Source organism: Stylophora pistillata, chromosome 1 (genome assembly GCF_964205215.1).
Source record: "Stylophora pistillata chromosome 1, jaStyPist1.2, whole genome shotgun sequence".
Taxonomy (NCBI): domain Eukaryota; kingdom Metazoa; phylum Cnidaria; class Anthozoa; order Scleractinia; family Pocilloporidae; genus Stylophora; species Stylophora pistillata.
Window position 1 is genome coordinate 36680427 of NC_142519.1, and position 13677 is coordinate 36694103.

Here is a 13677-nt window from a genome sequence, read left to right on the forward strand (position 1 = left end):
CCCATTACACTGTGCATGACCATTCAGCGAAAATATAAATTAATTTTCTTTTTTTTTTTTGACTGCTGGTTAAAACTGCCTTTTGGCCATGTGGCTACATACAGTGGAGCTTAAATGCTAGGTGCTAGCAAGAACAGCATAAAGCTACAAGTATGACAAGTATAGATCATTTAAAAGTCTGGTTATAAATATAAAAATTGATTATTTTGCTGTACAAAAGCCTATTTACCTAGGGCTGATGAAAATGTACATGGACAGTGACCCTAATTTCATCACTACACTCTAGCTAAAAACTACAACAACAAAATTGAAATAGTCAGGAACTTTACACCAGTCTTCTCGTATAAATCCAAATCAAACAAGAAAATTGACAACGGTGCAGATGAATGAGGTATCAAATACCACTAATACCTATAATTAAGAAGAAATACCCATCAAAAGCTTGTGTTCACTATTACTAAACTTGGGAAGGCAAAACCTCTAGTAATCTAGCATGGTTACGGCTTCAAATCGACAGAGAAGCAGGACGTATTTTTGAATAATAGATGGCTGTTTCTGTGATGTTTGAGTTCCTGAACTTTCAGCCTGAATTTGTTGAAATACACCCTGATCTTGGCAAGCGTAAGAGCGCTCTTCCTCACCCAAGTCATCGTCTAGTTCGAGGTCGACCTCGCCAACTGAAAGCATTTCATCGCTTCTGTCTTCATCCAAAGGGGTTGCCGCTGATCTTTTTTTTTGAACTTTTTTTCCACACCTTCGACTTGTCTTTGGGTTTTAACTTTGAAAAAATCACAGTCTCCTGCCATTAAAATATGTACACAGGATCGAAGCGCTTCCCGTCCGCCATATTGGTCCTGTGGACTAAATCAAATGATGAAGATACCAAACAAAATCATAATTGAATTGATTGATTCAAAGCGCAGTAGAGTGTTATTAAAAACCATACGTTTCAACCTGCTACCTGCACGTCAGTTGCGCATGTCACCACTGGAAGACACAGCAGCCTTAATACGTATTGCTACCAATGCGCTTTATCAATCAAGTCAACTGTAGGTATATACTTTATGTAAGGCTACACTTATGTCACATCCTGTCGCCCGATACATGCGTAGTCCATAGTTATTCTGCGTGGTTCTGTCCACACATTTTGACCTAAATAATACCTCACCAGCGGGAAGAACAGCCGCCACCTTGGATGTCACAATGTTATGCGCAGAAAAGCTTGCGCAGTGCAAAACCCAGGGAATCACCCTAATAAAATCCGAAACCTGGATTTCAAACTACCAGATTTCCCAGTGAAAAGCAAAGATTTCTCTGATCGCAGTTTCTTATTTCTGATTGGCCGTGACTTCCTCTCGACTCAGTTTCCTAGCAACCACATTCAAAATGGCGCACGGCCTTGGATTGAGTACTGAAAGTAATTGATATCGCAATGTATAGTCAGGACGGTTCGTTTCGACAGCTGTGTTACATTTGACAACCTTTTCTTTAAGAAGAGTATTCTCCTCTTCACTTTGTACATCGAATGTGAGAAGTAGCTTCAAAACCTCCTGGATGAAAATTCGTATTTATACTTCAACAGGTGAGAGGTCTTAACAAGACTTTTAACTTATTCAGTGTCTATGAAATGTATCTTATTAGGACCACTGCGTGCTTATCCTTTAAACATTCAAAATTCTTCCATCGAAATATAGTGCAAAGTCATTTAACCTCCCTCAATATCGGTCATGAAGTGAGGTGAGAAATCGACAAAATGAGTTTTAAAACGTGGTTCCTCCTTATTGATACATTTATTATTCAATTGTGCTAGAGTACAAATAACGCGCGAGAAGAGTACGGATATCACGCGATATTTGTACTCCAGAAATATCAGCGAAATTCGCCCACACTGAAATAACAATTTGGCGTGTTGGATAATAATCTCTTATTAGACGTTTTTTTGTGTAGTATCACTGAGTATTTTTAGTCGTTGTTTCTATTTCGACTCTCCCTATGGGCTCATCAAAATAGCACAACTCGTAAAAATACTCAGCAATACTACACAAAAAAAGGTTGGATGAGATATATTTATAATGCAGTTGTGCTTTGTAGAGTACAGATAACGTGCAGAGATGAGTACAAATATCATGCGATATTTGTACTTCAGAAATATCTGCGAATTAAATTCGATCGCACTGAAATAAGAATTTGGCGTGTTGGATAATAGATCTCTTATTAGACGTTTTGTTGTGTAGTATTGCTGAGAATGAATTTTTACTCATTGTTTGTATTTTGACTAATGCCCTACAGGCTTGTCAAAATACAGTGCAACTTATCAAAATACTCAGTGATATATACTACACAACAAAACAATATATGTATTGATGTACAGTGTGTACTAGAAACAAAATGTATCAAGAGATTCATTAACTCAAATTCTCATGAATGCAGTTTCTCAAAATAATGTAAAACATATTTTGATAAGTGCTGCTACAGCTTGTATCAAAGTGTTTCTGTTCTGGTTAATTTAAGCCCCCTCAGATATATACACTGTGTTTGTAAGGCCCTTTATTTATAAGCCCTCCTAAAACCCCTTACAAAGTTGTATGTGGCCAGACTATTAATTAAACCTGAGTGAGTAGTTTTATACTGTTAGTACACTGAGTATTAATGGTATTGTTTTCAGCATAGTTCTTGTAAACAGACATACTTGTTACATTTCCAAAGTCACTATAATGTGAATAAACTGATCTGCAATATAAGTACATCAGCATCAATGTTACCCAAGGAAAAAAAAAGTCACTAATAAAACAGCATAGAAGAATGAATTAGGGATCAAAATGGTGACAGATATGCTGTACAGTTGTACATAGGCTCAGACAGACAGCTCTGTTGTCTCATCTTAATTTCTTTCTCCACAATTTTAGATTGCTTTAGCATAATTGGCACCATATCTAATAGTGCTTTGTCTCCTGTACCATTTACAATACATGTTAGTTTTACAGGTTGACTTTCTGATGGAAACTCTTATCACTGTTTAAAGTTTCTCACTGTTACAATTCTCATGTGTTGCATGGTGTCAATGCAACCACATATTTATTATAGAACACAAAGTTTTTTAGTAATTTGAATCATATTGGATTAAGCTTTCAGTTAAGTAATGCTGGGTATCTCTATGATAACCCTTATTGAAAATCTTTCCTTTTTAGCATTTGAGGGCAAATGAGTTAATTGTTCTTAGTTTTTTTACTGAAAAAGTTTTTTTACTTTTTTTTCTTAGCTCAGTTCTCTCTCTTGGTACTACAATGTCCAGTCCATTTGCAAGAGCCATTTCTTTGCTGAATTTTCATCTGCAGCTCAAATTGAATTATTTATTGAAAATTTTGATTTAGATTAGCCTCTAAATTTTGTCCATTGACATGTGGCTTTATAGCTGACAGCTGGTAGTAGACTGCCCAACTAGTATCTTGAAGGCAGAGGTTCAAATCCTTTCAATGCCTGAATTTTTTTTATTTTTTTATTTTTTTATTTTTCTTCTAATCATCTGATTTTTTTTTTAGTTTTCCTTTTTTATTTATTTATTTTTTATTAATTTTTTTAATAAAATTTTACAGTACTCAACAGTAACACTGCAATACAATACATTACTTACAATGCTGCTTTAACTTTCACTAATAACAATATGATGAATATATGAAGTTCATATCTTTTGAACTGCGGTTATAGATACATATGATGCACGATCCTTGCAGTAGAAAGTGCTATTTAATATGCAATAGCAAAAATCAGACCGAAAAAAAAAAAAAATCAGGTCTGCACGGGATTTGAACTACTGAACTCTGCAATAAGTGCAGCGCTCTACCAATTGAGCTAACAAGCCAACTGGGAGCAGGCCGTTAATAGTTGATTCGTAATAAACCCGTGATGATAAATTGGATATGATGATTATATGAAGTTCATATATTTTGAACTGCGGTTATAGATACGTATGATGCACGATCCTCACAGTAGAATTTAGCGCTATATATGCAATAACGAAAATCAGACCTGAAGAAAATTAGGCCTGTACGGGATTGGAACCACTGACCTCTGCGATACTAGTGCAGCGCTCTACCAAATGAGCTAACAAGCCAACTTAGGGAGCAGGCCATTAAGTTGATTCGTAATAAATCCGTGATGATAAATCAGATATGATGAATATATGAAGTTCATATACTTTGAACTGCGGTTATAGATACGTATGATGCACGATCCTCGCAGTAGAAAGTGCTATTTATGCAATAGCAAAAATCAGACCTGAAAAAAATCAGGCCTGTACGGGATGTGAACCACTGACCTCTGCAATACTACTGCAGCGCTCTACCAATTGAGCTAACAAGCCAATTGTTAGAGCGCTGACTAATAACATTATACTATATCACTTATGGCTAATTATATGTTTACGTTACTTAGTTAAATATGGTATTTACAGTACACCACTGGCAATTACAATTACTTTTCTTACATTATTCACATCTCTGTTTTTTTTTCATTGTTATTATTATTTTGCAGTAACACATGATATGAACAAAAAAGCAAAAAAAAAAAGGTTTGTTGACAATATTAATTTGTATTTTACTACCTTAGATAAAGTTCTCAATTTTCCTTGTATAAATTGTAACTTACTAAGATTTTTTCATTATTTTGACCACAGTTTGTATATGTATCTTCCCTGGTGAAAATCCTGTTCAGGATCCTGTTCAAGATCTTAAAAGGATCCTTACTAGGATCCTACCTGAAATCCTAGTCAGGATCTTGTACAAGATCCTATAGGATCCTACAGGATCTTGTACAAGATCCTATAGGATCCTGTACAAGATCCTATAGGATCCTGTACAAGATCCTATAGGATCCTACAGGATCTTGTGCAAGATCCTATAGGATCCTACAGGATCTTGTGCAAGATCCTATAGGATCCTATAGGATCTTGCACAAGATCCTATAGGATCCTATAGGATCTTGTACAGGATCCTATAGGATCTTGTACAGGATCCCATAAGAACTTGTACAAGATTCTATAGGATCCTATAGGATCTTGTACAGGATCCTGTACAAGATCCTGAAGATTTAATAGGATCCTGTATATGATCCTATGAGATATTACAGGATCCTGTACAAGATCCTATAGGATCCTGTACAAGATCCTGTAGGATCCTACAAGATCCTGAAGATTTAATAGGATCCTATTAGATATTACAGGATCTAGTACAAGATCCTATAGGATCCTACAGGATCTTCTATAGGATATATAACATAATTACAGGATATATAACAATTCTGTACAAGATCATATCAATGCACTAAAATAAAGTAGATGCGTCTTATAAATTTATTTTAATCTCATGTTTACAACTGTTACATTAACTGCAGACATAATCTATATTTCAATGAAATGACAATAGTGATGAGTGACCTAATCCATATATAACTATTAACTATAAATTATAGATCATGCATTGGACTTGTGTAATTGTGGTATTAAGCATTGCACCTCTAGTAGGAAGAAGTAACACACTGGCATAGAGAATAATCTTTTCTACAAATTGATATAAAAGATGCCACAATGGAAACCATACTTTAAATTCAAGTATATTGTGAAATTAATGCACGAGAAAACACAGCCAACCAAAATGTCTTATCAATTATTTTTATGTAGACCAATTAAAAAGTTATGCTTCATTTAGGTTGCAAATTATCTACTTGAAAGGCTGTTGTCATGCCTTTAATAATTACTTATTATAGTCATTTGCAAACACCTATGAAATAAAGTGTTCTGGTGTTATAAGTAGTAAGATTCATGTATTGACAAATGTAACAAAACAGCTGAGGTGTAGCAAAGCACACTGGAATCATTTTTCACAGGCTTTAGCAAACAACTATATACAGTTTACAAACTGTAAGGTCATTGTGAGGTGGGCTAACCCACATCCCTTGAAAATAACTCAACAATTAGCACATTTACAGAAATAAATCTTTGTTGAACTTTTAAAGAAACACATGGTTACAATGGAGCAATTGCAGAATATCCAGCCACCTGGCTTTGAAGAATGAAGCACAACACCATAGCTGAGGCTATTCTAATTCAATGACATGTAAATGAGTGGCCATCCGACTTTGAAGAACGAAGCATAACACAATAGAGGCTATTCTAATTCAATGACATGTAAATGAGTGGCTGGGTATTCTGCAATCTAGCCGTTACAATTAATCTTCATTCGAGTTTCTTGCTGCAGCTGACTGTTTGCTCTTATAGGACTTTAGTTTGTCCAGGCACTTCTGGTTCAGGGATACTCGAATGTCGCTCCACATATCGTCGAATAATCCCCAAGACGAAGTCAAGGGGATTATTCGACAATATTCACCGAACCTGAGGCGAATAATTGTTTTAGTATAATTTAAGAGCTGAACAAGAGACAAATTTCAAAACTCATAACATTTTAGTAACATTTATATGCTATATAAACTGCTTCGCACGGTTTATATAAAATGTTAAAATAAAATGTTAATAAATGTTTAAAATGTTATGACTTTTGAAATTTCTCTGTTGTTCAGCTCTGAAATTACTATGGGGGCCCAAACTGGTCAAAATGAGGTTAATAATTATTTTCGTATTTTAAATAATTATATGTACTTGAAAAGATAATTTTTCGTGGTGGAAAATTTAATTATATGTAGTGTTCATTATAATTATTTTTATCTAATTGTTGTATTTATTTTTACGAGTGTGTCAATTATTTATTTCTCTTTGACAATTAATTAAGGCAAATCCCACAATGCAGTGCGCAGGATTAAAAGTCCCATCAGCCATTGCATACCACCTTTTCAAAATGGCGGAAGAGGGTCGGAAGGACAAGAAGGACGAAGAGATAAAAAAAATCGCAGAATCTGCAATTGAAAACATAACAAAAATTGCAAATATCGTCCAAGGACGGGCTACAACGTCTAACGCTTTGTCAGAGCTGCAAAGAAGATTTCCAACAACTTCAGGACGGACAGCAGCAAGCTCGATCAACACAGGCACAAACAGAGCACGTGCTTTTCGCAGTCGATCTACACCATATTCCAATCGCAATCCTGGGCGACCACACGGCTCATCTACTGTAACTAAAGATGTTATTGTTATAGAGTATGGAAAAGATAGAATTCCGAGCAAATCGGAAAAAGTTGAGCTTGAAAAGTCTGGAAGGATTATTTGTGGATTTGAACTCTCTCGTGAGTGGACGGCTGTTCAACTGGAAAAAGAGTTATCTTATCTTTTAAAAGGCTCAAGCATGGACGGATTTTCTTTTGAAATAATGAAAAACTGTTCAGGTACTTTAGTAAAGCCAAACATTCCACTTGGAAAGAGAATAGACTCAAAACTACTATTGAAGTCCATTGCTCCATCTGGAGGTATATACATTCGCTTGCTAGCTGATTTGCCAAGCGACGACGATGATGACTTTCTTTCATTATCCTCATTTGAATCTCCAACCACTAGAAGTATTACAAGTCTCAATAGCACTCAATCTTTGAACCCCTCTGCAACATCTACAAGCGCTATAACAGCAAGTGCATCACCAGCTGCTAACATAACAACATCTACTGCTAATGCAAGCATTGCAGAGGTGGATCTTACTGATGAAAAACCAGAAATCAGTAATGCTTCAAAAGAGCAAGATGCTGTTCCAGTGCATACTTATCAGGCAAATCCAGTTGAATGTCCTTTTAACATAGACTCAATCATCGACTCAGCCAAGAATCAAGATCTGTTGGAACCAGTAGAGGTATTAAGGTTTTTACAAGAACATATCATTCAAGGTAGAAAGCTGGATATAGTTTCTGTAGAAGAACCTACTGATGGAGAGACCAACTTTATTAATGTAAACAGGGACACAGCTCTTATTTCAACTTTCAGTGAACTAGAGTTTATAGAGAATTACAGGTTTACATTCAAGGTGGGATTTACTGGTGAAGATGTCGTAGATCTTGCAGGACCAAGGAGAGAATGGTTAAGAATAGTATGCAGAGAAATCAAGGAAAAGTATTTTGACCGAGGACTACGACGATATCTTGCTAAAGATTATTTTAATGTTGGAATCATGTTGGCTTTAACCCTGCTACAAAATGGTCCCATGCCTGAATTTATTGAAGAGGAAATACTAAATGATGTCTTAACATCTAGTCCACAAAGCAGTAATCCTTGCATTGCTGAAGTGCAAGCTGGGCTAGAAAAGCTAGGCATGCTGTCAGCACTACAGAAGCTGCCTATGCTCCACTATCTCTTGAGACCAAACAGTCAACACCCAATTACTGTGCCAAAGTTGCTGGGATTGCTTAAGCCAAAATACAGTGAGCAAGGAAGCAATGCTCTGAAACATGAGAAAGAACTTTATCAACTTTTTGTGAGGTTTCTTAGAGAAGTTGCTAGTGGTCTTAGGTCATGTGGAAATGAAAAACTTCAGCTGAGCCATATTTTGACTTTTGTAACAGGTTCAGCTGAAGAGCCTATTCTTGGGTTTGCATTGGATCCATCAATAGAGTTTGTAAAGACTGATCTTGGAGATGGATTTACACCAACAGCCCACACGTGCAGTAACATTTTGAGTATTCCTGTGGCTTCAAGTGTCAACCCTTTGCCAAGTCAGGAGAAGTTATTTGAAATTTATGACCTTGCATTCTCCCAATCATATTTCGGTAGTATGTAAGTATGTCCTGTTATTTCAGTAGTGCTCAAATGCCTACCAGTGTGTTTGCAAGGACTGTTTATTATTGTTGCAGTTGGTGTTATAGTAACATATTTACATATTTATTATTGTTGCAGTTCATAGTTAACCTAGTAATTTTGGTTGTTTTGTCAATGACTTTTTAGAAGTATATTTGGCTCAATAATGATAGAGTGTCTTTACATAATCTACATATAAACTTTTGTGTCATTGATGTGTAGAGAGCATAGAGGTTTATACAACAAAAATTAACACAAAACAAGTAATGTATGATTATCACTTACATCACAGCTCTTTTGGCATGTTTGTTACAGTTCAATGTTGTTATTGTTGGCATAAGACTTGCTACAAATAATTGGTCAAGTTAAGTAGAGTGGATGCTAAAAAATGTGTATCAAAATATAACATTTAGTTTTACGTTTGTCTTCCAGTTTTCTAACTTGTAAAATATTTGGAAGGTTTGGGTTTTTATTACCCAAGTTATGTTGGCATCCACTGTATTTTAACAACCTTTATTTTGTTTCAATTCTTAATGCATTAAAAATTGAAACTTTATTTTGTGGAGAAATAAAATTTGTTTGAGATTGCTTTTGCCTCTTTTTTGTCCATGGGAATGGATTATGAGAATAGATTGATAATGCCTTTCTATAAGGTAACCATTTCACAAATGGGACTAATGATTACACATAAACTCAAATATTGATTGAGACTATATACTTTTGGTTTTGGGCTTCCTGTGGTAACAAAAAAAGATGACTTTACCACAGAAGCCCAAAAACCACCAAACCTAAAATATCTAAGTAAAAGAACATCTGCTCTGTAGGTTAACGCTATGAAGTCAGCCATTGAACTCACATTGTCCAAAGCTATATTGAATAACTAAATAAATGTTTGCTGGGTGGGTGGAGAAAAGTTGCATGAAATTTCAAGTATTGTTTGTCGTCCATGTCTTTCTTATAAGAACCTGTTTAAATACATGTTCTTATTCATGATATTTTACGATACAAAATTAAAGATTGCACCACAGAAATTAAGTGAGGAGTCAAAACCATGTTATAATAATGTATGCTATGGGCTAGAGCTCATTAAAGAATAGACAAACTGAACACAATGGTTGTAAATGTCTATACCACAGTTATTGTCATCTTGCAATGGGCATGGCAAACAATTAAGATGACCATCTGACAAATTTACTGATGGCGGAACAATATTCACTTGATAGTCTTCATCTTCCACTAAATATCCATTTTCTGGATCCAAACCAAACTCATCAATCTCTGAAGGTGATAAGGCTGTGTGCCCTGAATGCATATTTTCTAGCATCCCTCTCTCCCACATCTGTAAAGGTGACTGGTTTTTCTCAGTAGAAACAGGATGGTGGTTCATTTGGTCAACAAATTCTTTCAATGACTTATTTATTCTAGCTAGATATACATAGTGGAGACAAAATAGATGTACATCATCAAGAATGTTAAGAAGTCCCTCTTCTTCCATTGTTTCGAATATTCTTGAATAGAATGCCAGAACCCCAGAATATATATCACGATGAGTTCTCTCCACCCTTGAATTGTGAACTGAAGATCCTGTTATTATACTTCCTCTGCTTTCACCTCGGTTTTGAATCATGTATTGTCCAACATAATAGTTCTCCATTCCATAATCAGATCGTACACGAGATGGAAGGCCCCATTGTTCAACCCCTTTTTCAAACAAAGACAAGACTGTGTCTGCTTTATTGTTATTGCAACAGCAAACATATATAAGCAGCCTTGTTTTACCATCTATACACACATGAGTTACAAGTTTATATCTAATAAGCTTATGACCAGAGTCAATGTGCCAAAGACTATTGGGAGTTGGTACCCAGTATTTTCTGCGATGTATTGTCATTCGCCATCTCAGACTTGTACCTACGGGGTCTAACCTGTGTAAGCAATCTGTTACTCGCCACCTTTGGACATGTAGGCCTCTACTTCGTAGTGCACCAATAAAACGCCTTCGGCCTATATTTGGAGTAACAGGGCCCTCACTTGCGTTGCCAGTGATACTTAAGTATATTTGGTCTAGCTCATCATCTGTTATATTTGAAAATCCTTCAAATACATCTCCAAGTCCAAACTCTCTGCGCCTTCTTTGAATTGTAGAAATACTAACTTGAAGCATGTTGGCTATCTGTGTCCAGGAAAAAAATAATGATCGTAAGTGTTCAAGCTGTTCTTTAGTGATGTCGTATTTCTTCCTTCCGAGTCCAGAAACATGAGGAACAAATGGGGCTGAATAACTATCCTCGTTACTTTCATTCGACTGCATTGTCGCATCTCTAAGAATTAGAACTATACTCCCAATGTCATTACTTAAATTAGTCAACGGTTCTTTCAGAGTTTCTCCTGGAAGGCCTGTGGGATTGGGGTCGCCTCGTTCGATGTCACGTTGCAACAAAGACAAAGTACCATTAGCTTCAATCAACTGCTGACGAACTTCAACCAATTCTTCATTTGTAATTTGTATATCAGAGCTAAGAAAAATCTTCAATATCCCCTTTAAATTCTGCAGAAAACTAGAAAATCCACTTTCATTTCTCTCTCGTAACACTCTCCTTCTGTTCGCCATTTTGAAATGCCTATAAGCTGGTTTGCAATGGCTGATGGGACTTTTAATCCTGCGCACTGCATTGTGGGATTTGCCTTAATTAATTGTCAAAGAGAAATAAATAATTGACACACTCGTAAAAATAAATACAACAATTAGATAAAAATAATTATAATGAACACTACATATAATTAAATTTTCCACCACGAAAAATTATCTTTTCAAGTACATATAATTATTTAAAATACGAAAATAATTATTAACCTCATTTTGACCAGTTTGGGCCCCCATAAATTACACTAAAACAATTATTCGCCTCAAGTTCGGTGAATATTGTCGAATAATCCCCTTGACTTCGTCTGGGGAATTATTCGACGATATTCACCTCGCCCTCGGCAAATAATTGTTAAATATGAACAGTGTCTTCTGATATAACCTTGCAACACTGGTGTCTCTCATGCTTTCCATATCTTCCGAGACAGTTCCTATATATTTTGCGGAGGTTTTATATTGGATCTTTGTCATATAAATAAACCACTAGTGATGTGAATTTTCACGAACGATTTAGGCATACAAAAAGACTATGGGTTAATAAAAGCTTTAAAGTGTACTCTAAAGCAGAAATGCTTTTTTCTAGGGCGATGGAAAAGGATTGGTCCACTGTAACGTCGTCACCCCGCAAAATGGCGCTTTGCTTTGTCACATGAGCAAAAGTTATGAAAAACCTTTAACTCAAAATTACCTGGAACAGGCAAACTAAGTTCTTGCTTTGTAGCTTCACCTTTAGTACCTTTAAAATGACACAAATAAGAAGCATTTATTACCATTATATTCAGTTTAAACGAATGAAACTTAGAATAGCTACTTTTAAAGCTAAGCTTAAAATTCTTACATTATTAGTATGTATTCATATGTTCTGCAATCAATCGATAGAAGCAGAAATGATAGACATGACAACGATTATCCAAATAAAAGTGTAATACTTACTATGAACAGAAATGACTTTAGCCTTGAAAATCTGAGTGCCCTCTTTTACTTCCTATGGCGACATCCACGACATGTCCTATTCGTGTTGCGATTTCTTTTCCATAACGTATTATGTCTTTGTCTTTTAAGACGCTTTATGCTATGAAATTCTTCGATCCATTCGAGAAGAACCCACATAATGCTGGGAACGCTTCAAAACGTTTAGATCAGAGAAGACAACAGCAAGACTCAACTGCAACGCACAAAACTTTCGAGTCAACGTCGTTGTAGAGCGGAATAGAACGTTGAAATGAGCGGCAAACCTGGAAACTTCACCTTATTGGATTATATTTGGTCATGTGTCGGTCATGTGAAGATTTTGCTCATGAAAGACTGGGACTAGTGATCATCTGATCCATTCAGCGCCATGGTCGCCATCTTGTGAACGGTGATCGAAGTAGCGATAAATGACTTTTAAAGTTAGTGTTAACGCCAGCTAGTATGAACCATGGATGGGAATGAACATCAAATTTACAAAGCAGTTAAACTTAACGCCCAAGAGAAGTAGGACTGTCCGGCTTGTAAACGTGTTCTCTCACGCCAACAGACAATGGAAACTCACATGCGCTCTGTGCATCGTTACGTTGGATCGGGTAAGAAAATGTAATGTAGTGCTTAAGCTTATATGGCGCATTTCACAATGTCTCAATGCACTTCAAGCTTACATTTTTGTCAATGATGCTTGTAAGTTTCAAAACCAATACGGAAAAACTATAGAATTGATAAGCAATTCTTTTATAAAAATGGCAATTAAGCTTAAGAAATTAGTTTCAAAATCCTCTCTTCCCCAACTGTTCCTTCTGAACCTACACCTATTCTTTTATTCCTCTAGCACTTTTTGAAAAGAAGCATCGCATTAATATTTCTTCTTCTCAATGTTTTAGGTCTGACCTGAAAGCAAAGAGTGTCACTGAAATTTTGGAGAAGATTATGCTTCTAAATGGCAATTCCAGAAATCATGCTACGATAAGATTTCCAAACTTTAATGGTGTCTGTGGTTAGATATAAGAAAATATAACTTTTTAAGTCTCAATATGCCAGATTTGAAATTTCCCATCGCTTCAAATAAGACTTCCTTGTCATAATATCTAAGTAAAGATATGTTTTTAAGCTTTTTGTATATAATATTCTAATCTGGCAAATAAATTGATACTTGATACTATCTATATCGAACTTAAGTTTACTGTAAATGGAAAGTATTTAGAATTCACCATATAATTGGAATAAATCAGGAGACAGTGCAGAACTATGTTGGCTGAATCTTACACATTGTGAGAAACCATTTTTCAGGGAAGCCTCAGGTTGATATAACTTGGTATTTCTGTGTGGTCAGAGTCGC

The 13677-nt window shown here is 35.7% G+C and overlaps 1 protein-coding gene across 1 annotated transcript in view; it reads left to right on the plus strand.

Annotated features, from left to right (window-relative positions):
• Window positions 1-1406: 1406 nt before the first annotated feature.
• The window catches only part of LOC148742291 (uncharacterized), a 356385-nt gene continuing 344114 nt past the window's right edge, over window positions 1407-13677 (plus strand). Inside the window, exons 1-2 of the mRNA XM_088755271.1 lie at window positions 1407-1582; window positions 4531-4567. The gene's annotated coding sequence lies outside the window, so the exon portion shown is untranslated. The remainder of the gene's footprint in view (window positions 1583-4530; window positions 4568-13677) is intronic.